The following is a 23,509-nucleotide window of genomic DNA, read 5'->3' as shown; positions in this document are numbered from 1 at the left end:
GCATGTGCAAGTCTAAATACTCAAAACATTTTGCGTTAAATAAAATTTTCTGCTATGTAGACAATGTGTATATTGCCGCAGTGGGAAATAATAAAAATTATGAACCATACCGAACAGTATAGTCTGTGAGAAAGGTTTATTTTGTAAGTGCAGTACAGCGAAGATTACCTGTCACAGACTGGATAAACTGGCGACGGATGCGAAAATGACTACGGACAACATATGAAACAATACAAGAACACGAGAGACATTTTAAGTGTGTTCGTGTGCTAATCAAAAACTCTTTTCAGCAGACATTTTATAATGACTTTTTGCTAACGCCGCTGGACCTTTTTCATGTTTCGCCAACCCAATCGATTGCCACCCTGATCCCTAACTCCAGGGGTGGATCCTCTTAGTCAACCGGTGGGGCCGATCCAACACCCACGGCAACGTCATCGGCTGCCGACGGCGTGCCGCTGCGCAGACGACTGCGACTCGATACTCGGTGGGAGGCCGCTGGCTTCGTCTGCTCTCCGCTTATCCCGTCGACACACGCCGACCTCAGACGCGCTCCTGCCGTCGTAGCGGAAGGAGCTCTGAGCCGGTGATGGCCGGTGCAACGGTAGCTATTGGGGTTTAGGCCTCGCTGACCGCTCTGCTCTACAGAGAGTTCCTTTCGAGGCGCCAGTAGCGCTCGGTGGATCGGCGGAAGGTTGAGCTTGCTCCCTTTCGTCGAAAAGCCGCGTAGCTCGCGGAAAAGCTCTATTGTCGTTAAGAGTCACTGACTCACAGTAATCCGTAACTTCGGTTACAAACCTAGCGAGACTCTCTCGTTCTGTGTTAGGGTTGATCAGTGCCAGGGGCCCGTTCACGTCGGACCACCCCGCGTACTGTAGCCCACTTCTCTTCCCCCGCACCTCCTTTAGGTGCCGCGCCACTGCACCAACGGGGCACGCTAGGCCGTAGGGCATTCCCCCTCTTCTGTAGGACCTACTTGTTAGCCTTTTCTTTTCAGAAAAAGCATAATTGTCGTGCCTACCCACACCAAATAAAGCTCCTGTAAACACTAAGATGGCAGATTCCGCCGGTGTTTCCCCCGCCCTAACCCGCAGCAAGGCTGCAGCTAAAGAGGCGCGAGAGTCGGCTGTTCCCATCGACGTCAGCGTCCCGCTTGCCGCCGTTGAGGAGGTGTTGGCCGACAAGGACCGGCAGATCGCTGCGCAAGCGCAGGAACTGCTGAGCCAGCGTCGATTGATAACCGACCTCTGCGGCCCAAGTGAGTCCCCCACACGAACAAGCACACTCCACATAACACTACATTCACCTGCAACTGGTGACTCATGCACCACTGTCCCACTGCGGCAGCTGACTCCAACGGCGGAACCAGCAGCCGCAGATGCGTACACAGAACAACACTACACTGGGCCCTGGCAGGTGGAGGGCCCACGTCGCAAACAGAGAAACACCACGCAAACAAGCGAGCAACCACACTCGCAAGGTAGCCGAAAGGCGCTGCTACCTACACCAAAACCCGCACTTCCGGTTAGGAACACGAACACAACAACAAACACGACCCGACCTGCGGTCAGCAACACCATACAAGTACCAGCCGCAGCTACGCCCGCACAACAGAAGACTGGTTTTCCCCCAGTCGTAATCCAGAACTACGGGGACCTCAGCGTCCTCAACACAACATTCGCGGAAAGGCACTCACCTTGCACGCCACACACGAAGTACTCTGGGGATAGGGCCTCACTGTACGTATCAACTAACAATGAATATAAAGATCTCCTTATATTCCTCGAAGAGAAGGAAATCGAACACTATACGTACAGGACCGCCGAAGAACGGACACAGCAGTACGTGGTAAAGGGGGTGGACCCCAGTACCCCAAACAACACAGTAAAAACGGTGCTTAACTTTCTTGGATTCGACTGGAAAAGTGCTTCCAGGATGACAGGCTTCCGCTCCCACCACCGTCTACCACACTACCTAGTCGAGATGGCCGACACGGCCACCTCCCGCGGCCTTCTGCAGATAAAAAGCCTTCTGCGGATTGACGTAAGGGTAGAAATCTACGAACCGCCACAGGTCCCTCAACAATGTAACAACTGCCAGCGGTTCGGTCATTCGGCCCTCCGCTGCGGCCTGGCACCCCGTTGCCGCGGATGCGCTGGCAAACACGCTTCCAACGCATGTACACTAATAAACGAAAACATACGCCGTTGCGCCAACTGTGGCCAAGCCCATGCGGCCAACTACAGGGGCTGCAACGTGTACAGAGAGGCGCAGAGGCGCAAAGGCGCAAAAACCAACAGTCGAAGCCATCCAACGTCATAACACGACCAAGGCCCGCACTAAACCCTGTCAGGAACGGAGTGTCGTTCGCCATGGCTACACGCCCTGGAGGAGCGGTGCAGGCCGCGGAACCTCTGCGCCCAGCACACGCACCTATCACAACCGCTGCGACAGCAACACAATCGTCTCAGCCAACACACGACACTGCACCCACACCGGTACCAACACCAGCCCCCAGAAACAACACGACCCCACCCCCTGTAGCCACTGCCTGCGAACCTACACATGACACACAAGAAAACACACTAACACAAGGAACCCCAGAACCAAAAAACCAGAGAAGGCGTAGGCAAACACGTGGAAACAGGAGCGGGAACACACGTGCACCACTACAAAATACCCAGCGACAACAAAACAATGCCACACAGACACACAGTCAGCAAGCCAGCGACACCAGCACACACACTACCCCGCCCCCCACCACATCTGACACACAGGCACCTCAAAATGTTCCACATAACAACAACACAAGCGCCAGCCCATACATAACGCCAACACCCGCACCAGCGGCCGCCAACACCACAACCGAGCCACAGGCCGACACACACAACGCCAACACAACATCTGGGGGTTTATTGGAAACAATATTCCCCCGTCACACGACCACCCAGATCCTTCACAAGATCATAGCGGTCGTCGGCACACTCCTCACACAGCTCACGACTGCTCCACCCGGGCAGTACTTGGCTGCCATACAAACAGCATTCACCACACTGTTTACACCCATACATGGATAACACGCCACACCCCGCCCCCATCGCAAACAACCAGACAGTGACACAGATCCTGTTCTGGAATGCAGACGGGATCAGTAACAAAAGGGCGGAATTAGCCGCGCTCATGGAGCGTAAGGGTATCCTTATCGCACTGTTGAGTGAAACTAAGCTCAAACCACGCAACCAACTGAACTTCACCGGCTACTGCGTCTATCGTACCGACCGACCGGAAGGCTCCGGTCACGGCGGAACAGCCATCATCGTACACAAAGACATAGAACACACAAACATAGTGCTCCCTGAACTTCAAAAACTAGAGGCAACCGCCGTCAGGGTCAAGTTCAACGGAGCCTACACTACACTGGTGTCAGTATACAACAGCCCTAAAAACATTTAAACACGCGACATCAACACAATACTCAACTTATCACCGCGCGTAATAGCCGCTGGAGATCTTAGCGCAAAACACCCGGACTGGAACTCACGAATACGAAACTCCAACGGCAAGAAACTATACGAACACGCACTAGGACGAAACTACATCACACTAGCGCCGACCGAACCGACGCACATTCCCTACCGGAGGGGACACAGGCCAGACGTGTTAGACATGGCCCTCATCAAGGGCATAACAACGACACTCAACGTTGCCGTTGAAAACGATCTGCCCTCAAATCACCAACCCGTTATACTGTACATTGAAGAAACACTGCAGCACATGGAACAACGCAGGATGTTAGACTACAAGCGCGCGAATTGGACCCAGTTCAAGGAAACGCTTGACAGTCGCATCCCACCAACCCACGCGATTAACGAGACAGCCCAAATTGACGAGGCAGTCGAAACCCTCACCGGCACTGTCCAGGACGCAATAGCCGACACCATACCAATCCGCACGCCACAACAACACAGTGCTGCCCTGCCCCAGGAAATCCTGGGCCTAATCTCAATGAGGAACCGCCTCAGGAGACACTGGCAGCGTACCAGGCGCCAGCACTTCAAACGGCACATTAACAGGCTCCAGGGTATAATCCGTGAAAAAATACAAACATTCAAGACACAACAGTGGGACCAGAAACTCGAAGGGCTGGACACCACGCGACCTGGCGTGTGGCAGCTAGCCCGACACTTCACCAGGGAGAAACTGTACACTCCCACGTTACAAGGGCCAGACGGACCAGCATATTCTGCGGAAGAAAAAGCGGAACTGATGGCCCTCACACTCGCAGCGTCATTCACACCGAACCTGGATCCCTCAGACCCAGCGTTCACACTTGCTACGGACCAGGAGGTCACACGCATATTGGCCCAACCAGCGCGCAACAACATCCGACAAGCTAGTACAGCAGAAGTCAAGTGGGCCATCATGCATACCACCGCTAGGAAGGCCCCTGGTCACGATGACATTCAAAACCGTGTCCTCCAGGAGTTCACGGACAAAGCTGTAGACTACCTAGCACACATTACGAATGCCATACTCAAGCACCAACACTTCCCCGCCTTTAGGAAGACGGCCAAGGTCCTGATGTTCAGGAAGCCGGGGAAAGACCACTCCCTCCCACAAAATTACCGACCCATCAGTCTGCTGAGCGCGCTCAGCAAGATCGTTGAGAAGGTAATATTAAAACGACTCACCAGGCACTGCATCACAAACGACACCCTGAGACCGGAGCAATTCGGTTTCAGGAATCACCACTCAACAACACAACAACTCCTCCGCGTCGTTGAATACATAACACACGGATACAACACAAGCAAGGCAACTGGGGCGGTGTTCCTGGTCATCGAAAAGGCTTTCGATCGTCTATGGCACAACGGCCTAATACGCAAACTTAGTGACGCAGGGTTCCCCGACGGGCTCGTACGTCTCATACACTCATATCTCACGGACAGGAGTTTCAACACTGACGTGCAGGGCAAACAATCGACACGACATTGTATACAGGCAGGAGTACCCCAAGGAAGTATCCTAGGGCCCTTACTGTTTAACCTCTACATTAACGACCTCCCAGCTACACATAACACGACGGTAGCAATCTACGCGGATGACACTGCCATCCTTGCGCAAGATTGGAAGCCGTCTAACATTAACTCACGACTACAGACCGCACTCACAACGGCGGAGCCTTGGCTGGTGAAATGGCGTGTTAGAGTAAACGTCGACAAGTGCGAGGCCGTTCTGTTCACTAGAAGACCGAAGCAACTGCGCAAACATCAGCACTGCAACCCAATAAAACTACACACACGCCCAATACGTTTCCGCGAGAAGGTCAAATACCTCGGTGTCTGGCTGGACAGGAAACTACTCTGGGGGGACCACATTCAACACGTGACCAACAAAGCTAACGCGAGTCTCAAACAACTCTACCCTATGCTTAACAGGCGTAGCACACTGAACAGGACGGTGTCTAGGTCCATGTACATGGCACTTATTAGACCCCTGATGACGTACGCAGCCCCTGTCTGGGGATACGCTGCGCCAACTCGCCTGCGCCGTCTGCAGCTCATACAGAACAAAGTACTCAAAATCAAAAGCAACGCTCCGCGCTACACACGCATCGCGGACCTTCACCGGGAATACCGGCTAGATACTATCTTGCAGGTATTCCAAAAACTCTCCACACGACTGTACAATAACACGAGAGACTCGCGCAACCCGTTTATCCTTTCTCTGGGTAACTACGACCACAACCATAGATGGAAGCATAACAGACCAAAGACATTACTGGCTAGGAACTGAACATCTATGGTCTATAGAACGCTAACACGACAGTACTGGCGAGCCCCTGCAACACAGTTATTACTGGAAACCCAGATGTGCGACTAGCCGAAAAACAGACAACCGCAGGGAAACCGTACTGGTACACAGCACGCAAACCAGCCACACACACCCCCTACACCGTCTGTGAGCCGATCTATGACCGATCGCCCACTAATCCACAACGACCTTGAACCGTTGCAGGGACGCAGCAACTGCAGCAAGCGCCGCAACAAGCCCCAACAACGACAAAGGTAACGATGCACGATACCTCGAACTAACACAACCACACCTTGCATGCACTGTCGCAGATGGCAAGCCGCTACTGCCCTTACTACCCGTCCTACTGTCGCAGAGGTTTTTTTCCCTTGGCTCTTGCCTTGGCACTTTTTTTCCTCTGCCCTTACAACCGCTACCCTTCAACCGTTTTCGACCACTTCTATCTCCTGATGGACCATGTTAATGAGTAATCTTACCCAGACGCATGGACAACATCACAGCCCGCATCCTGTGACGCCTGATTCAAAAACTAACATGTTTACGGAGGTGACAGTAGAACTTTTGGTTTGGTCACCACGTTGGTGTGGGCGTGGAGGGGCCCCATCCTTGTGAAAAAAAACGCCGACCTATCAGCATCCGCCTACATCAGGGCTTCACAACATACGTGCTCGCGGAGCAAGCTGTGAGCAGCAAGGAGCGAGCACGGAGCAGCGCGAGCACGCTACCCCCACTACCGGACCAGAGCGGAGAGTGGGGAGAATCATGTGAGGCACACAACAGCTGCCGCCAGTCAATGTAAATCCGCGGCCGCCTGCAGGAATATCACTCACGAATTATACTGCGACAAATGAAACAAATAAAGGAGAATGTACACGTGCCAGATAATTTTATTAGCTTAGTGTATGCCTCTACATTCGTATTAGTTTGTGAACTGTTACACAATAAAAGGTGTCACTGAAGTGCGGGATTCTCGGTTATCTTGTACTTTTTGCCCTTTACAATTGCGTTTATGTTCGGAGTAATTGCTCTTGTGCATTGTAGGCGCAGCGTGCAGTTTAAATTTCGATCAGAAAATGTGTTTCTCAGGCGCGTCTTGTTACATTTCATTGCAGGGAACAGTTGTTAACAAACATACGTGGAACCGAACATTGATATTATTGTAGCCGCCAGTTTGTGCAAACGAGGAAATCGATGCTGAGGGAAGTGTCTGTAGAATTGCAAAATGTTTTTCTTGTTCTGAAATTTGTCTCTGTATTCTCTGTCACACTGCAGGTCAATAATTTCTAGTTGCAGCTCAGGACGAATCTCTTCAATATTCGCTGGATATGGAGAGGAGAACAGATCAAAATCACTGTCTAGTGCTGTCAGATCTTGAAAGCGTTGATCAAATTCTTCCTTAAGGGCAACTAAACTATGTGAATAACGTTCACAGTCTTTGTGAACATCTTGCATGGAAGGTAATTTAGGAAAATGAGCTAGATTTCCTATTTCCAGCTGACTCACCCAAAGTGTCAATTTCATTTTAAAAGCTCGTATTCGATCTATGAAATGACTAATTAGCAGATCTTTAACTTGTAGTGAAATGTTCAAAGCATTCAGATGGCTAGTTAAATCTGCTAAGAACGCGAGATCACATTTCCATGAAGGCTCTTTCAGTTCAGGAACACACATGTTATTTATTTCCATGAACATATTTATCTCATCTAATAGGCAAAAAAATCGATTTAATAATTCGCCACGACTAAGCCAGCGGACCTCGCTGTAATAACGCAGGCTACCATACTGGCTTTCTACATCCTCAAGAAAGCTTTTAAATTGTCTGTGTTGTAGCCCATGCTTCCTTATATAATTGGTTGTACGAACAACACTCATCGCATTTTTTAGAGTGATACTCTTTGCACATAGGTTTTCCTGGTGGATCACACAGTGAACGCCACTTATTTCATTCGGCACGGTCAATTTTTGCATTTTCTCCTTCAACAGCGCAACGAAACCTGATTTTTTTCCCTGTCATCGCTGGTGCACCGTATGTAGACACTGAAACTAAAGAATTCCACGACAATCGTATATTTTCAACACTTGCTTCAACACTACTTAAAATATCACCTCCAGTTGCAGTGTTCATGGCTACTACATCGAGGAGCTCCTCCCTCACCTGAAGATCTCTATTAACACCTCTAATAAATATGGCAAGCTGTCTGTTCCAGTGATATCAACACTTTCGTCCAGAGCTAGAGAATACGCCATAAAATCTTTACAGATATTTGCAAGCTGGCTCTGGACGTCATCTGCCATGTCCTGTATGCGACGCATAATGGTCATGTTAGATAATGGCACAATCAGAAACTGTTCAACTTGAGATGGACACAAATGTTCCGCTGCAGCTACCAAACATTATTTTATTAAATCGCCATCAGTGAAGGGGCGCAGGGATTTTGCTAAAAGCAAAGCAATTTTGTAACTCATTCTGAGAGCTGCCTGTTGATTTTTCTTCGTCGTCCAGATCTTCTTCGGATAGCTTCCTTTTAAGTTTAATAACTTCCTGTGCACGATCTGGTCCATCACATTTACCACTTCCGTAGTCTTTCGCGTGGTACGACATATAATGTCGCTGCAAATTAAATTTCCTAAAAGAATTCAGCGTTTTGTGACATACTAAACATTTTGCAACTCCATCTTTTTCTGTAAACAGATACAATTCCTGCCAATGGCGGTTGAACTGCGAAAGCATGGTTGGGGTTACACAACGGCGACTTGACATGATTCTTAACCAGCGAAGTGACTGTTAGAGCTGATCGTAGTACTTTAAACGTTACACAGTAGGTGCGAATTCAATAGGCATGCTGCGGCCCTATTCAAACGTGCGCGCGCATTTCCCCTCCCTTCCCTCCTTCCCGACCTTGCACCTGCTCGCGAGCACATGCCTGAGCAGACGCGAGTACTCGCGCTCAAAACCGGCCAGTTGTTAAGCCCTGGCCTACATCGATGATACTGGGAGGGCCATCTTCCATGTTTACACCGCTGTTTTGACGATTATGTAAAGCTCAGTTCTATTTTATATGGGAACATGTGTAGCATAAGTGACCCACGGACTATGAATATGTAATGTAAAGGTGTTAAAAACTTATGACACTCTAATTCATGTATAACAAACAAACATGAAAAACATTCTACTTGTCATATCCAAATATTCGAATATTTTTCTAAATGTGCACGTGATAACAATACCACGTCTGTGCGTCATTGCTGTGAAAAAGCAAATATATTGAGCGAATTTCGATTAAATAGCGCCATAGAGCACAGTTTTCAATGATGTTTTCTAATATGTGATTCCATGTGGTAAATTTGTAAACTTGTAAATTGTAACATGGTTATGGATATGACTCTGGCTGGAAGTAACTGTCATTGTGGAGTTTTTTTTTCCTTTATTGTGATTTGATTCCCCTGCCCCATATTGGGGCTGGCAGCGGCACAATCCGCTGCTCTTCAGCCGAGTGACATGACAACTAGTAAAAGGAGAAAATTACACCTATAAAGGCGATAAAAAGAGGGACATAAAAGAATGGAGGGAAAATATACACTGACATGGAGACATTCATAGGAGAAAATTAAAGTCTACATAAAGTAAAAAAAAAACACAGTTGGTGATTTGTAGAGCACAAAAAAGACACTGAAGTCACATGCACAGGTTAAATGTTGGCCACAGTATTAAAACACTTCAGACCAAAGACACCTTAAAACCACTTTAAGGGATGAAGCACACAAGAGAAAGAATAAAACTTGCCAGGAGGGACCTGCCGAAGGAGAGGCCCGAGTGGATGGAAAAAGAGGGGAGAGCAAGGTGCAGAGGGGGAGGGGGTGCGATGAAAGGAATAGGGGGTCAGGGGGTTTACCAAGAGACAGGAGACAGGCAGGGCGAGAGATGAAGAGGGAGAACAAGGCAGGAGGGAGTGCAGAGACACTGAATGGGAGCACAGGAGACGGAGGGTTGTAGGAGGGGGAAAGCCACTCAGGAGAAGGGAGGGGAAGGAGAGGGAGCCCTGAGGAGGAGGCAGGAGGAAAGTGGGATTAGAGTTGGTAGGAGAGGTCGACGTCAGGGCGAAATTCATCATCCGGGAGGGGTAGGTGCTGGAAGTTGCGTTGGGAAAGGAGGTGGAGTGTGTGGAGATGGAGATAGGGCGGGACGCAATGTTAAAGTTGCAGTAATGGGCTAGGGATGGAGAGGAAGGGGGACACTAGGGGGTGGGTTGGGGGTGGGGATCGAGTTGGCAGACAATATACAGGGTGCGGATGTGTTCAAGGAAAAGGAGAAGGTTGGGGAAGGGGATGAGGTCGTAGAGGATGTGCGTGGGGGACAGAACGCGGATACGGAAGGCGAGGCAGAGTGCATGGCGCTACTTTCGTTGCTGCCCCTGAGGCAAGTGACCAACTGCACTTAGATCACGGATGAATTCACCAACGTCATTACATTCTTCATTCGAATTGTCATATTGCCCGCAGTTGGTTTACAGGGTATTTTAATTCCTTCTTTGCAACCATATGAAAAATGTGTCTTTGTCATCAAATGCGTTTTCTTTTATTGAAATAAAACATCATCAGTCTTGGTATATCAATAAAAAGAAAAGTTTTCGTGAAAAACGAGCATTTCCTTGTAGTTGCAAAGATGGAATTATAATATTCTCAATAATCACCAACGTCAGTTAAAATTTAGCACTTCTAATTACTGTATGAAGACAAGTCGTAGTTAAACGTTGTTACCAAAAAATCTCGAAAAGTGCTTGCCCGAATTACTTCAAACTGTTACAGAAAACTCAAATCAACTTTCAGAGGACATAGGCTTCACAGTTCTTAAATATATATATAGAGGAAATGTTATTAGCTAAAAATCTCAAAGTTCTTGACTGATTCACTTCATATTTCTGCATGATACTCTAATAAACGTTTTGGCAGAGATAGGCTACAGATTTTATTAATATATATGGCATATGGATATGTATATAAAATCTATACTACAGAAAAAGACAAGTTGTTTTTTAATGTTGTTACCAAAATTCTCGAAAAGTCCTTGTGAGATTTACTTCAGATTCTTGCACGATGCTCTTATAAACGTCCGGGCGGACATAGGCTACACATTTACTTAAAATATATGATATATAAATATATATGTACTGTAAGAGGGGGAAATGTTGCTAGTAAAACTATCCAGAACTTCATGGCCCATTTACTTCAAATTATTACATACCATTCTAATAAACATTTGGACAGACATATGCTGCACACTTATATGTTATATAAATGTATTTGTGTATGTATGTAATATATTTACAGGAAATGTTCTTTCCAAAGTTCTTGACGGATGTAATTGAAATTTTTACATGATATCTAAGGAGCATTCAGACGGATGTAGACTGATTATTTTTAAAGTACAATCTAGAAGTTTTCTGTTAAAATTGACTGCGAGTATGATAATGTTGTGTTATGCTGTGCTGTGAAAATGTGCGGTACTTTTTTCCCGTAGTCAGTTTTAACTACAATAGCAGTGCCCTGAAACATAAGACAAATTGTTTCTCTTAGACATATTCTTTCTCCTTATATATGTAATTGAATAAAATTATATACAAAACTATGTGCTGTTTTGTTTTCTTCCTCGGAGTCGTTTTTAATAGAAAACAGGAAACTTGTATTTATGGCTAATCGACGTATGGTTAGAATACTACTACGGAATATGAATCGTCCGAAAATTATGATCCTACCTGCGCGCAGATTAAAACTAAGCGAAATAATGTCACTGAAATTACTGTCCTCAAGGATGCAGGAGCAAGTGAGATCTGTCATAAGATTTACCCATTCATTTTAAGCAATTTCAATTCCCTATCAAGGATTCATTGGCAATAACAATAGACAAGGCTGAAGGTCAGAGAGAAAGGAGAAGAGGAAATGACGGGGGGGGGGGGGGGGAGGAGATGAGTGTAGAGAGGGGAGGAGGAGATGGACAGAGAGAGAGAGTAGGAGGTGATGTACAGATATATGGGAAAAGGGAGATTAGAATGTATATACAATTGCCTTACATATTTAGCAATTACGAAGCCTTGCCGGGTTCGCTAGGCTTAAATTATTATTGCCTCTCTAAGTATTTTTGTTTGTTACTGTGCAGGAAAACTACAGTCACTAAGAAGTTCTTAAATTTAGAGAGACCTTCGGATTCGGCTGTTAGCTGGTAGATGTACATTATCTCAACATACGGCTAAGAACCGCGGGCCGCATGAACACTTGATTCGGGCCGCACGCAGCCGGCGGCCCGCAGTTTGACGACCACTGATCCACAGTTGCCCCTGCACCTGCTGACGAGGCCGCTCGCCCCTCCTTCAGGAAACGTACGTTAACTAGACCTCTCCAGAGATATCCCTCCGCGGTGGTTGCACCTACGCTACGGCTATCTTTGTTTCTGATGCACGTGCGAGGTCCATGGTTGTTTGGGGGAGAGTCAGACGTGTAGACGGCAACCAATCGAAAGGTCGATAGTTCTGCGTTTCCTCATTCACAATGGTAACGTGTCCAAGAAATTTGTCATATCTTACTCTGTATACATGCAGCGTGTATTTAGATTAAGGCAATTGATGATTCTTGCATTACTGCCTATATAAAAAGATCCTAACGCTGACTGTAGTCTTAATGCAATCTACATCTACATTTATACTCCGCAAGCCACCCAACGGTGTGTGGCGGAGGGTACTTTACGTGCCACTGTTATTACCTCCCTTTCCTGTTCCAGTCGCGTATGGTTCGCGGGAGGAACGACTGCCAGAAAGCCTCCGTGCGCGCTTGAATCTCTCTAATTTTACATTCGTGATCTCCTAAGGAGGTATAAGTAGGGGGAAGCAATATATTCGATACCTCATCCAGAAACGCACCCTCTCGAAACCTGGACAGCAAGCTACACCATGATGCAGAGCGTCTGCCACTTGAGTTTGCTACACATCTTAGTAACGCTATCACGCTTACCAAATATCCCTGTGACGAAACGCCCCGCTCTTCTTTGGATCTTCTCTATCTCCTCTGTCAGCCCGACCTGGTACGGATTCCACACTGATGAGCAATACTCAAGTATAGGTCGAACGAATGTTTTGTAAGCCATCTTCTTTGTTGATGGACTATATTTTCTAAGGACTCTCCCAATGAATCTCAACCTGGCACCCGCCTTACCAACAATTAATTTTGTATGATCATTCCACTTCAAAACGTTCCGTACGCATACTCCCAGATATTTTACGGAAGTAACTGCTACCAGTGTTTGTTCCGCTATCATATAATCATACAATAAAGGATCCTTCTTTCTATGTATTCGCAATACATTACATTTGTCTATGTTAAGGGTCAGTGGCCACTCCCTGCAGTAAGTGCCTATCCGCTGCAGATCTTCCTGCATTTCGCTGCAATCCTAAAGTTAAAAAAAAAAATGGTTCGAATGGCTCCGAGCACTATGGGACTTAACAGCGGAGGTCATCAGTCCCCTAGAACTTAGAACTGCTTAAACCTAACTAACCTAAGGAGATCACACACATCCATGCCCGAGGCAGGATTCGAACCTGCGACCGTAGCGGTCGTGCGGTTCCAGACTGCAGCGCCTAGAACCGCTCGGCCAATCCTAAAGTCACATTACATTGGAAAGAAGTAATACAAGTAATAATAAAGTCACGGAGAGAGTATACAGGCTTTGTATTTAGGACAGTTGAAGACAGTAAGCGAATGGACAAGGAAAAGAAACTGAAGATTATCGATAAGCTAAACCAAGTTTTATAAGCACTTTCCTCATATGTCTGGAGAGGTAGTAGTTTACGAGGCGTGTGTGTTGCCAGTTTACGGTAATGAGACACGAGCAGTTAAAGAGAAACAAACAAATTGGCTGAGGGAAGTGCCGTCTTGCGCGTTGAGGAAGTACTGTACCTGAGGCGTCGCCAGCCGTCCATAGCGCGAGCACCAGCAGCAGCGTCAGAGACATTGTGGGATCTGCACTGAGCACGCCGCCGCCCGCTTATATTTACTTACTGGTGAAATTCCGAGAATCTCCTTCCCTAGAAGACGCACTCGCCATTTTCCTTCCTCCTATTATTCATTTTCTTTGGCATTTATCCCGTATCGTCACGGGATCAGGACGGCCGGATGGCGTTTCTGTCGCCACCCTTCCTTCCCCCGAACACCCTCGAGAAGCAGATTGTGTATGCCATGTGTTCCTGCGTCTTCTACATGGTGGTCCTAAAGTCTCGACCCATTTCTAAAAAGTAATCGGTACTCGTGCAGTGGACCAAAACCCAGCCGAGGATTCCAAGATGACTACGCGCAACAAATGGCTGTAATTCTTACGATATATTCTCGAACAATGTTGAAAATTTTCTAGACACTTTTATCTGTTTTCGAGATACAGGGGTTCAAAGTTATCCTACTTGCGCAAGTAAAATATGCATGTAAAATGAGGTGAGAGGCGAAAACGTAGTTTATAAAGTGACGTAGCACGGATAAATATGATATTAAGTGTCTCCGTAACCGTCAGGAAGGTTCTGGAAACACCACGTTGTAGTACTGAAGCACGTGCAAAATTTTCTATGCACGTAAAAGCAAGTCTGAGGTGTAAAATTAGTTCTGAGTTACTGTAATTTCACATAAGTAAACTTTCAAAATTTTACTGAGCCATCAAAGTTTTTTCACATGAGTGATATGCCCTGCTGTGGCAGGGAAAAGAAGGGAATCAGAGGAAAAATACTTCTATCAGAGCACTTAAAAGGTGAATATGCTCCTCTTTATTAAAAGACTCTAACCTGAAAAGCTGCCTCATTCTATCTTCCTCAACTGCTTTAAACATTTTCACAAAAAAATATTGGGGTGCGAACATATTCGTACTCTTTTGTTTAACAAACAACATCGCCTCCCAATCCCACTAGCTGTCCTAACTGTAATTCGCTCACACCCACTAGTGCATCGCTGTAAGTCTGTCATGCCCAACCATTCCCATTTGCCCATTCTCACTCGCTCATTCAGCGCAACTTATTGTCGCCTTCGTTCGGCCCTGCTACGACTATCTCCTGACACTGTCTCTGTCTCCGCGTCGTTGTCCCTCAGTGCTACTATCTCATTCATTCCTCCCCACTGCTGCTCTCTCTTCTCACTGTCACTAACTCTCGTCGTCATTCTCGTAGACTCTGTCTCTCATTGTCAATGGCTCCCACTCACTTCCACTTTCTCCTTCTCGTTATTCCTCTCCCATTGGCACTCTCTCCTTCACTCTTTTCCTAGCACTGTTCTCTCACTGTTTACTCTGTTCCACTGTCACTGTGTCCTCTGTTTCTCTCGCACTGCCATTATCTCCTTCGCTCTTTCTACATTCTTGCTCATAAATTAAGGATAATGCTGATACATGGTGAAACAACGCTCTGGTGAGCGGTTTGCGGGTTCAAATCACTTCGGGGTACGACCATGCGGTGCATTTGACCTGCGGTCGTCGCACGGTGGCGCTGGCAACGGTCCACATATGCAGAGGTGTGCTGGTGCAGAGTCGCGCGGGATTAGCCGCGCGGTCTGCGTCGCTGCAGTCATGGACTGTGCGGCTGGTCCCGACGGAGCTTCGAGTCCTCCCTCGGGCATGGGTGTGTGTGTTTGTCCTTAGGATAATTTAGGTTAAGTAGTGTGTAAGCTTAGGGACTGATGACCTTAGCAGTTAAGTCCCATAAGATTTCACACACATTTGAACTTTTTTTTTTTTTGTGCAGCGAGTAAGTGTGCAGACGTTTTCAGACGTGCTAATTGTGACTTTGTGTTGAAAATGACTCATATAACACACATTGATGACGTTATGAGGGATAGAATACTAGGGCGATTGGAAGCTGCTCAAACACGGCAGGTCGTAGCACGGGCCCTTCGTGTGCCACAAAGTGTGATCTCAAGATTATGGCAAAGAATCCAGCAGACAGGAAACGTGTCCATGCGCTACATTACGGGATGTCCACAGTGTACAACACCACAAGAAGACTAATATCTCACCATCAGTGCCCGCAGACGGCCACGTAGTACTGCATGTAGCCGTGCTCGGGACCTTACCGCAACCACTGGAACTGTTGTCTCCAGACACACAGTCTACAGACGACTGAACAGACGTGGTTTATTCACCCGGAGACCTGCAAGGTGCATTCCAATGACCCTTGCTCACAGGAGAGCCCGTAAAACCTGGTGTCAAGAACACAGTACATGGTCATTGGAACAGTGGTCCCAGGTTATGTTCACGGTCGAGTCCAGGTATAGTCTGAACAGTGATTCTCGCCAGGTTTTCATCTGGCGTGAACCAGGAACCAGATACCAACTCCTTAATGTCACTGAAAGGGACCTGTATGGAGGTCGTTGTTTGATGGTGTGAGGTGGGATTACAATTGGTGCACGTACACCCCTGCATGTCTTTGACAGAGGAGCTGTAACAGGTCAGGTGTGTCGGGACGTCATTTTGAACCTGTATGTAAGCCTTTTCATGGGTGCAGTGGGTCCTATCTTCTCCTGATGGAAGATAACGCACGGCCCCACCGAGCAGCCATTGTGGAGGAGTACCTTGAAACAGAAGATATCAGGCGAATGGAGTGGCCTACCTGTTCTCCAGACCTAAACCCCATCGAGCACGTCTGGGATGTTCTCGGTCGACGTATCGCTGCAGGTCTTCAAACCCCTAGGGCACTTCAGGAGCTCCGACACTACTACCTTCCAGTACTTACTGCTTCTCCTTCTCCTTCTCTCTGCCATTGCCTCCTTTCTCAACATAAAAAAGTGCCAATACGATATCTTCACATGCCACTATTTTTCCAAAGATTTTTAAAGCTGCTCAGGAAGGTTAAATGAGGCACCTCACTTTTCAGTCAAATTCTTTTAATAAAGAGGAGCACATTCCCTCCTTTTCTTTCCGATAGAAGCATCTTTCCGCTGGTACACAATTACAATCCATTTCTGTGATAATGACTTAGATGTACCAAAATCAACAATTTTGAAACGTTTACACATCACGCTAAAGAAAGAAGCGCCCCACACTCAGGTGCTTCACAGATTAGCCAAAATCGCGATTTCACGGAAGCTGCATACAACGAATACCTCATGTATCACATTTTGTTTACTGTCGAGGCCACATTTCACATCTTCGAAAAAGTTAACGAACGTAACTGCCGCAAATGAAGTAACGAGTCACACGACGCAACCACTGAATGGCAAAAAGGCACACCCAAAATAATGTTTAAGTTGGATTCACAGAGACTACGGTATGCGAATCCTTCGTTTTTTCAGAAGAGAAAATTTCAGGAAACATTTATCTAGTCGCGCTGGAGCAATTCCTGGAACCACAGTTTCACCAAGAAGTCATTGCTGTAACAGTTGCATTTGAGCACGGTGGAATTCCCAATCATCTTGTTCTCATGAGAAGGGAATACCTAAATCGGAGATCCGTTAAGAGGTGGATAGGCATGTAACGCCGGAAATGCATATCCTCCTATTTCCATCTATTGTACTGTAAGTTTTTTCCTTATTTTGTTACCTGAATATATGACATTTCTGTGCCTTTATATATTGTAATTGTTTTACTATATATATATATATATATATATATATATATATATATATATATATATATGCATTTATGTCGATTTATAATTGGTTTGTTTCGTAAATATTATTTGTATTTTTACGCTGGGTCTTGCCTAGGGAAAACTGCTATCGAACGATTACATCGATAGGTCGTGTGAAGAATCAAAGTGTGTAGGATCTTTGGTAGTGTGAACTCTGCCGCGTGGAGCGCGGGCAGAGGGAGAGTCTGGCTGGAGTAGCGAGTGGAGCAGGTGTGTTGTGTGTAGCTCCCGCGAGTTGCCGCGCTTTCGGAGTTTGGCAGCATGTAATTGCGCTCGACTTGCGATGATAGTTTCTGACATGGTGTCGCGGACGGGAAACATTAACTGGCACACATCAAGAGCCCGTTTCGTCTGGTGACCGTGTTGAGAAGAAGGCGCGCCAACATCCATCTTCTGCAACAGCGACGGCCGACAATGAGTGACTGTCGCCACCTCCTCGATCGACGGCTTCAAACCTTCAATCAACCAACAAGGAAGACTAAAAGCACGTAAAGTTTCAGAACTGTATGGCAGACCTCAGCTTTTCAAATTGTTCCATTTGCCTCGCAAAATTACAGCAACTTAGCATGAACCTTTGTTGCTCATTGTCCCAATTGCATTGCCAAGCAGGATCCCTTCCTTTTCCGAAATGAGCCCGAGTGTCGTTGAAATTCAAACGCCAGCATCATTCGATTTCACTGCTTTAATTTCAAAGTTCAGTTAAGGTATTCATGGCTGGCTACAATATTTAGATTGCACAAGCACAAATTAAGAGTGCGAGTTTTGTTACCGTATTTTAGCTTACCTGTGACTGCGGCTCAGCTTGGTACGTACTACATTTTACTATTGTTAATTGTTCAGAATCATTTAATTCAAGTTCAAAGTTAAATCTCTTATTTCTAAACTGCGTAGATTCAAGTAGCTTTTGAAATGATTGTTGAGGTAGTCCAAGACTAACCGTATTTTACTGATTTCGATGTGCTTCAGAAAGAAAGCGCACTATTAACTTCAGTCACTAAATTAACTTTCGATTTTCCGGTTTTATTAATTATTTTGCTAAATTAAGTCAGAGTGTAGCGAAATTTATTACTTCTGACAAACTTTCAGTTTTCACACTACACGTGTCAACCTTCAGTTGCCACGCTGCTAGTGCTAATTATATGTGTAATAACCTTTCTTTTTCAGTTACTATAGTAATTGTCCTTAGGACTGGCGACCGTGATTTCCCCCAAATCTCAAATATCTAATTACCGCTAGTTAATTGTTAACGTAACGGCCGCACATTTACTTTCTTTATTAACTTTACCCCTTTTCAAAATTAATTTCCACCAGTTTCATTTGCATTTTTCCTTTCATTTAGATGTAACCCTTTCCTCCCTCTTCACCGACAGATTAACTTCGGTGACGATTGCTTTCCCAAATTTCCATTAGGTACACGCGGTTTAATTTTTCACTGTCATTAAGGTCGATAAGTGAGGGGGAGGTTACACGTGGCGACCTGGTGACAGGACAATCATCAGATTTGAGGTTGTTCTGGACACGAATTTTGCATTGTGCAAATCTCGTAACAAAGTACTGTTTACGAAATGGTCGATACGTTAGCGAGAATATTAGTGTGAGGATTCCTAATTAGATTTGAGATTTGGCATTTATATTGAAAATTATTAAAATGAGTGAAGGCAACAATTACAAAAATTTGGTAGACTTGGATACGGAACAATCGGTCGAACAGTGGGAAACGCGCACCGCGGTACCCATTGTTCAGGGGCAGGGGGCTAGCATGAAAGACGCGATCGCCGAAACGCAAGAAAGAGCAGAAATGGAATTGCAAACTTTAGAAAATGTTTCGGAATCGGAAGTGTAAATCAAATCGGAATCCTTTTGATGACGAATACGGGGGGACAATTAAAGAGGAAGCCGCTACGGAAGTAAAACCGGTAGTTTCCGGGAATTTAACTGATTTATTGAATGTTTTGATTAACGAAATCAAGAGCCAATCGGTAGAAATTAAAGCTCTGTCTGCCAAGCAAGACGATCAGGCTGCCAAGCAAGATGATCAGGCTGCCAAGCAAGAAGCTCAGGCTGCCAAGCAAGAAGCTCAGGCTGCCAAGCAAGTAGCTCAGTCTGAAAAAATTGAACGAATGCTAGACAATCAGAACAAAGCTATTAATGTTGTTAACAACAATGTTGAAGTTGTTAACACAAAAGTTGATGAAATCAAAGACGATATTGTCGTGATTAATACCGAAATCGGTAATCTTAAACAGGAAATGATAGGCGTTCAGGCGGAAATTGCGAGCATAAATACTCGTTTTGATTCCGAAATTAGCAGAATCGAGAAAAGTGTAGGAGACGCAGTTGCTCCGATCATCGAGAATAAGGTGACGGAACAAATTCAATTAGTGAGAAAAGAGGATCAACAGAAGGTGGAAACTTTAAAGGCTTTAGTATCCGAAGTAGATACCAAAGTGAGGAAGCAGGCTAATTCCTGCGAAGAGAAAAAGAGGGAAGTGGAAACGCTTGCGACAACCACTTGCCAAGTGATTACGAGAGTGTCGGAATTAGAAAAGAAACTTGAAGAAAAACAGAGCTATGTGCCAATCTGTGCACATAGTTCGGAATTGTTGACGAAAGAGGAGCGGTTCGACCCCTTGAAAAAAGGCGGTATACACGCGACGGATTTCATTAAAAATTGTGAAAGAGTTTTCCCCAGATCATGGACTAATGAGAGAAAAATTAATGCCGTTATTGATGTGTTGGCTGGTGATGCCAAGCGTTGGGGCTTAAACCTCAACATTACGAACCTGACTTTTGACGAGTTCAAAAATTTGTTTCTGGCTGAATACTGGTCAGAGCAAAAACAGCAAAGTGTCTGGCGCGAATTTGTCGTATCGAGGCCTTTCGATGCGAATTCGCGCGGCTCGATGAAGGAGTTTTGTGAGGGCTGGATCCGCAAGTCGGAATATTTGCGTGATCGCCGCACGGAAACCGAAATAGTTTGGGAACTCTACAAGAAGCTTCCAGATGATACAAAACGCTACGTAGGAAGCAATTACAGGACAATCAATGATTTCCTGGAAAGAGTTGAGGACGAGGACAATTGGCGCAATAATCGCGATACTGGTAGAGGCCGTGGTAACAACAACGGGTACCACAGCAACCACAACAATCATAACTATGGGAATAATGCATACCGCAATCTTGGCAGCAATAACAATAGTGGTTCGGGCCGTAATGACAATCGATACAATGCAAATAATAACAGGAATGACAGAAACCAGTATCATACTAGCGTGATACGGGCTTCGCAGAATAGTAATAACGCCAGTGTGTGTGATCAGCCACCTCAGCAGCATCCGGGGAGCGTATCTGCTGGGACGAGACAGGGAAACCATTAGCCGCGCCGGTGAGGGGCCGACCGGTCGTGGAGAAATTTTGGCGGCCCAATAACAGTAGAAAACCGAGGTGTAGTCGTTATGAGAATTCCGTATGGAATAATCAACGGCGGGAGAGTGTGCCAGTGTTAGGAGAAAGGAGTGCGCCCACTAGTAATAGATCAGCTGTAGACACGGCAGTAGAAAATACATTCACTGTCAGTGAGAACAATTTAAGTAGTGTTCCGGAAATCGATTATAAAGTGGCAGCTGTAATACCCACAGCGGAACTGGAGACTGAGTTTAAGAATGATTCGCAAGTGTTGAGAGAAGATCAGATGTCGGATAAAACGTCCGTCATCGAGCGAGGGGATGCAGAGAGGGATGAGGTCTGGTTAAGGCAGTTCGGTCGCTTATACGACGAACTAAGAGATTATAGGGGCCTGTATGAGAGAAGTGTTTATGGGGAGCGCGGGCAGGATTTGCCGCGTTTCGTCCCACAGGAAGATAGTATTTGTGAAGTGATAGAAAGTTCTGGCCCTAACCGGCAGACTTTACTAGAAATAGTTGATGTTAATGGGGAGCACGAGCAAGATTCGTCGTGTCTCGTCCCGCAAGAGATGGATGTTGAAGTAGTAACGGAAAGTTCTGGCCCTAACCGGCAGACTTTACCGAAAGTTATAGTGGTAGAAGTAGCCGACCCATCCGACGCAAACCTCCAGTTTAAACATTGCGAGAGTATTAAGGAGAAAGATTATGAAAATTTTAGTGATAGCCGGACACGATTGGTAGAAAAGCACATAGATTACAGCGTGTATGAGGTTAGAGCTGACATTATACGGTCAGACGATAACAGTGTGTGTTGCGCAGATCTAGAGGAAGTAATTGCAGATACTACTGGGCACATTCCTCCAGGTAGATTGGCAGATGAGATCAATCTGGCCAAAGAGGAATCAACGAAGGTGACAATTAGTGAAGTGATAGCAAAGCAACACTCACTAGTTGACGAGTTACAGGATAAGGTTTCGGTATTGGAGGCGAAGCTACAGACTAAGCCTCAGGACAAACGTGTTGAAATTAAAACTATATGTGAACAGAGGCTGAAAAAGCCGCCAGATAAGCCGGATTTAGGATCAAAGCCGGATGGTTTTTTCTGGAATGACCTGAACATAGACGAGGATTTACTGTGGGAAACAGTCGAGGACAGGTGTAGACAGATAGTAGTGTCTGTTAATATGCACGGCCTACAACTAAACGTGTTGATTGACACCGGTGCAGAATTGAGTGCTGTATCTGGAAAAATATTTCAGTTACTGAAAGACAGACCTGGCATCGTAGTTATGCCAGTAACAGGAGTGAAAATTATCGGTGCTACTGGGAAGGCCAGTAAACCGGTCACAAAACAGATTTTTGTCAACTTCGAGATATGTGGGGCACGATTTGAACAAGAGTTTGTCGTCGTGCCAGACTTAACTACGGAAGTAATTATCGGGTTAGATTGGCTATTAAAATACCGTGCAGTGATTAATTGCGAAAGCAAAACTTTGACATGTACGTCACAAGATAAAACAAAAGTAGTTAGTTTTGACGAGGCAGGAGATGGTGTGCATAGGCAATACCAGCCTATACACATTGTTAACTGGCCGGATGCCATTGACGTAGGTATGAATTTGAAGTACTGTAACGTGAGGAGTCTCGGCATTGAAAATAGTGTAGAAAGTGAATTGGAAGCTATTGTAGACGGTGTGTCAAACGTAACACACGAACGAAGACGAGGCCTGTATGAAGTAATAATGAGGAATAAGAGTGTGTTTCCAGACAAACCGAGTATTGGTGTGAAAAAAGATCGTTTGCCAGAAATAATGAAGCCAAAAACCGATGGTCGCATACTTCGTCATGACGCTAAAGCGCGTTTTGCTAAGTTTGCAATCGGAGACTTAGTACTTGTAAAAGCTCATGAGGAATCGCGCGAAATAGACAATGAAATCTCTAAATTTAAGTTAGTTTATAATGGACCATATAAAGTCATTGGTATACCTCACACAAATGCTTATTACTTAGAGTATCCAAGCTCTGGAAAACTATTAGGTATACGGAACACTGTAGACTTGAGATTGTACCAACCTAGAATTGATTAATACCACAGAATGGGTAAATTGTACAGTATGTGAATATAGAGTGTAAGATTTAAACGATTTGCTAGATTGTCATGCTTTTGCCTGACCAAGAGGACATTAAAGAAGTTGTAATTAATAAGTAATTAACTTGTACTAAATGATTTAACAGAGAGTGATTATTTATCAATTGAAAAATCCAAGCTGCTAGTTTAAGTTTTCAGCTGAGTCACAGTAGATTAAGTAATGTAAATATGATTTTGTAACTAGCTGTAAGATTTCATGAATATGTGTTTTACTAGTCGTTGCCGATGTACTTAGACGCTGTTTTAAGTTTCAGGCTAGTACATGCGTGTGATGATGGACAGTGTTGAGTTATCCACTGTGATAGTGTTAATGGACTCCTTGAGATTACTCGGGAGTGAGTTTTTCCCAAAGAATTCAGTGAAGCGGACGTTCTGGAAATGCCGTTAGACAGGCGAGTGAGATCAAGCGTGCCGCACAGGCGGGCGCAACAATACTGACGAGGCGGAGCCGCTGTCGGCTCTTGTGCCGCCGTAGGCTCTCCGTGCCTCTCTCGGCA

The 23,509-nt window shown here is 45.8% G+C and overlaps 1 protein-coding gene across 1 annotated transcript in view; it reads right to left on the bottom strand.

The window, feature by feature from the left end:
* LOC126236835 (uncharacterized) overlaps positions 1-13,803 on the bottom strand; it is a 35,239-nt gene extending 21,436 nt beyond the window's left edge. Inside the window, exon 1 of the mRNA XM_049946440.1 lies at positions 13,759-13,803. The gene's annotated coding sequence lies outside the window, so the exon portion shown is untranslated. The remainder of the gene's footprint in view (positions 1-13,758) is intronic.
* Positions 13,804-23,509: the final 9,706 nt, after the last annotated feature.

Source organism: Schistocerca nitens, chromosome 1 (genome assembly GCF_023898315.1).
Source record: "Schistocerca nitens isolate TAMUIC-IGC-003100 chromosome 1, iqSchNite1.1, whole genome shotgun sequence".
NCBI classification, from domain to species: domain Eukaryota; kingdom Metazoa; phylum Arthropoda; class Insecta; order Orthoptera; family Acrididae; genus Schistocerca; species Schistocerca nitens.
Note: the sequence above shows the minus strand (reverse complement) of the source record. Positions and strands in the feature narration are given on the sequence as shown.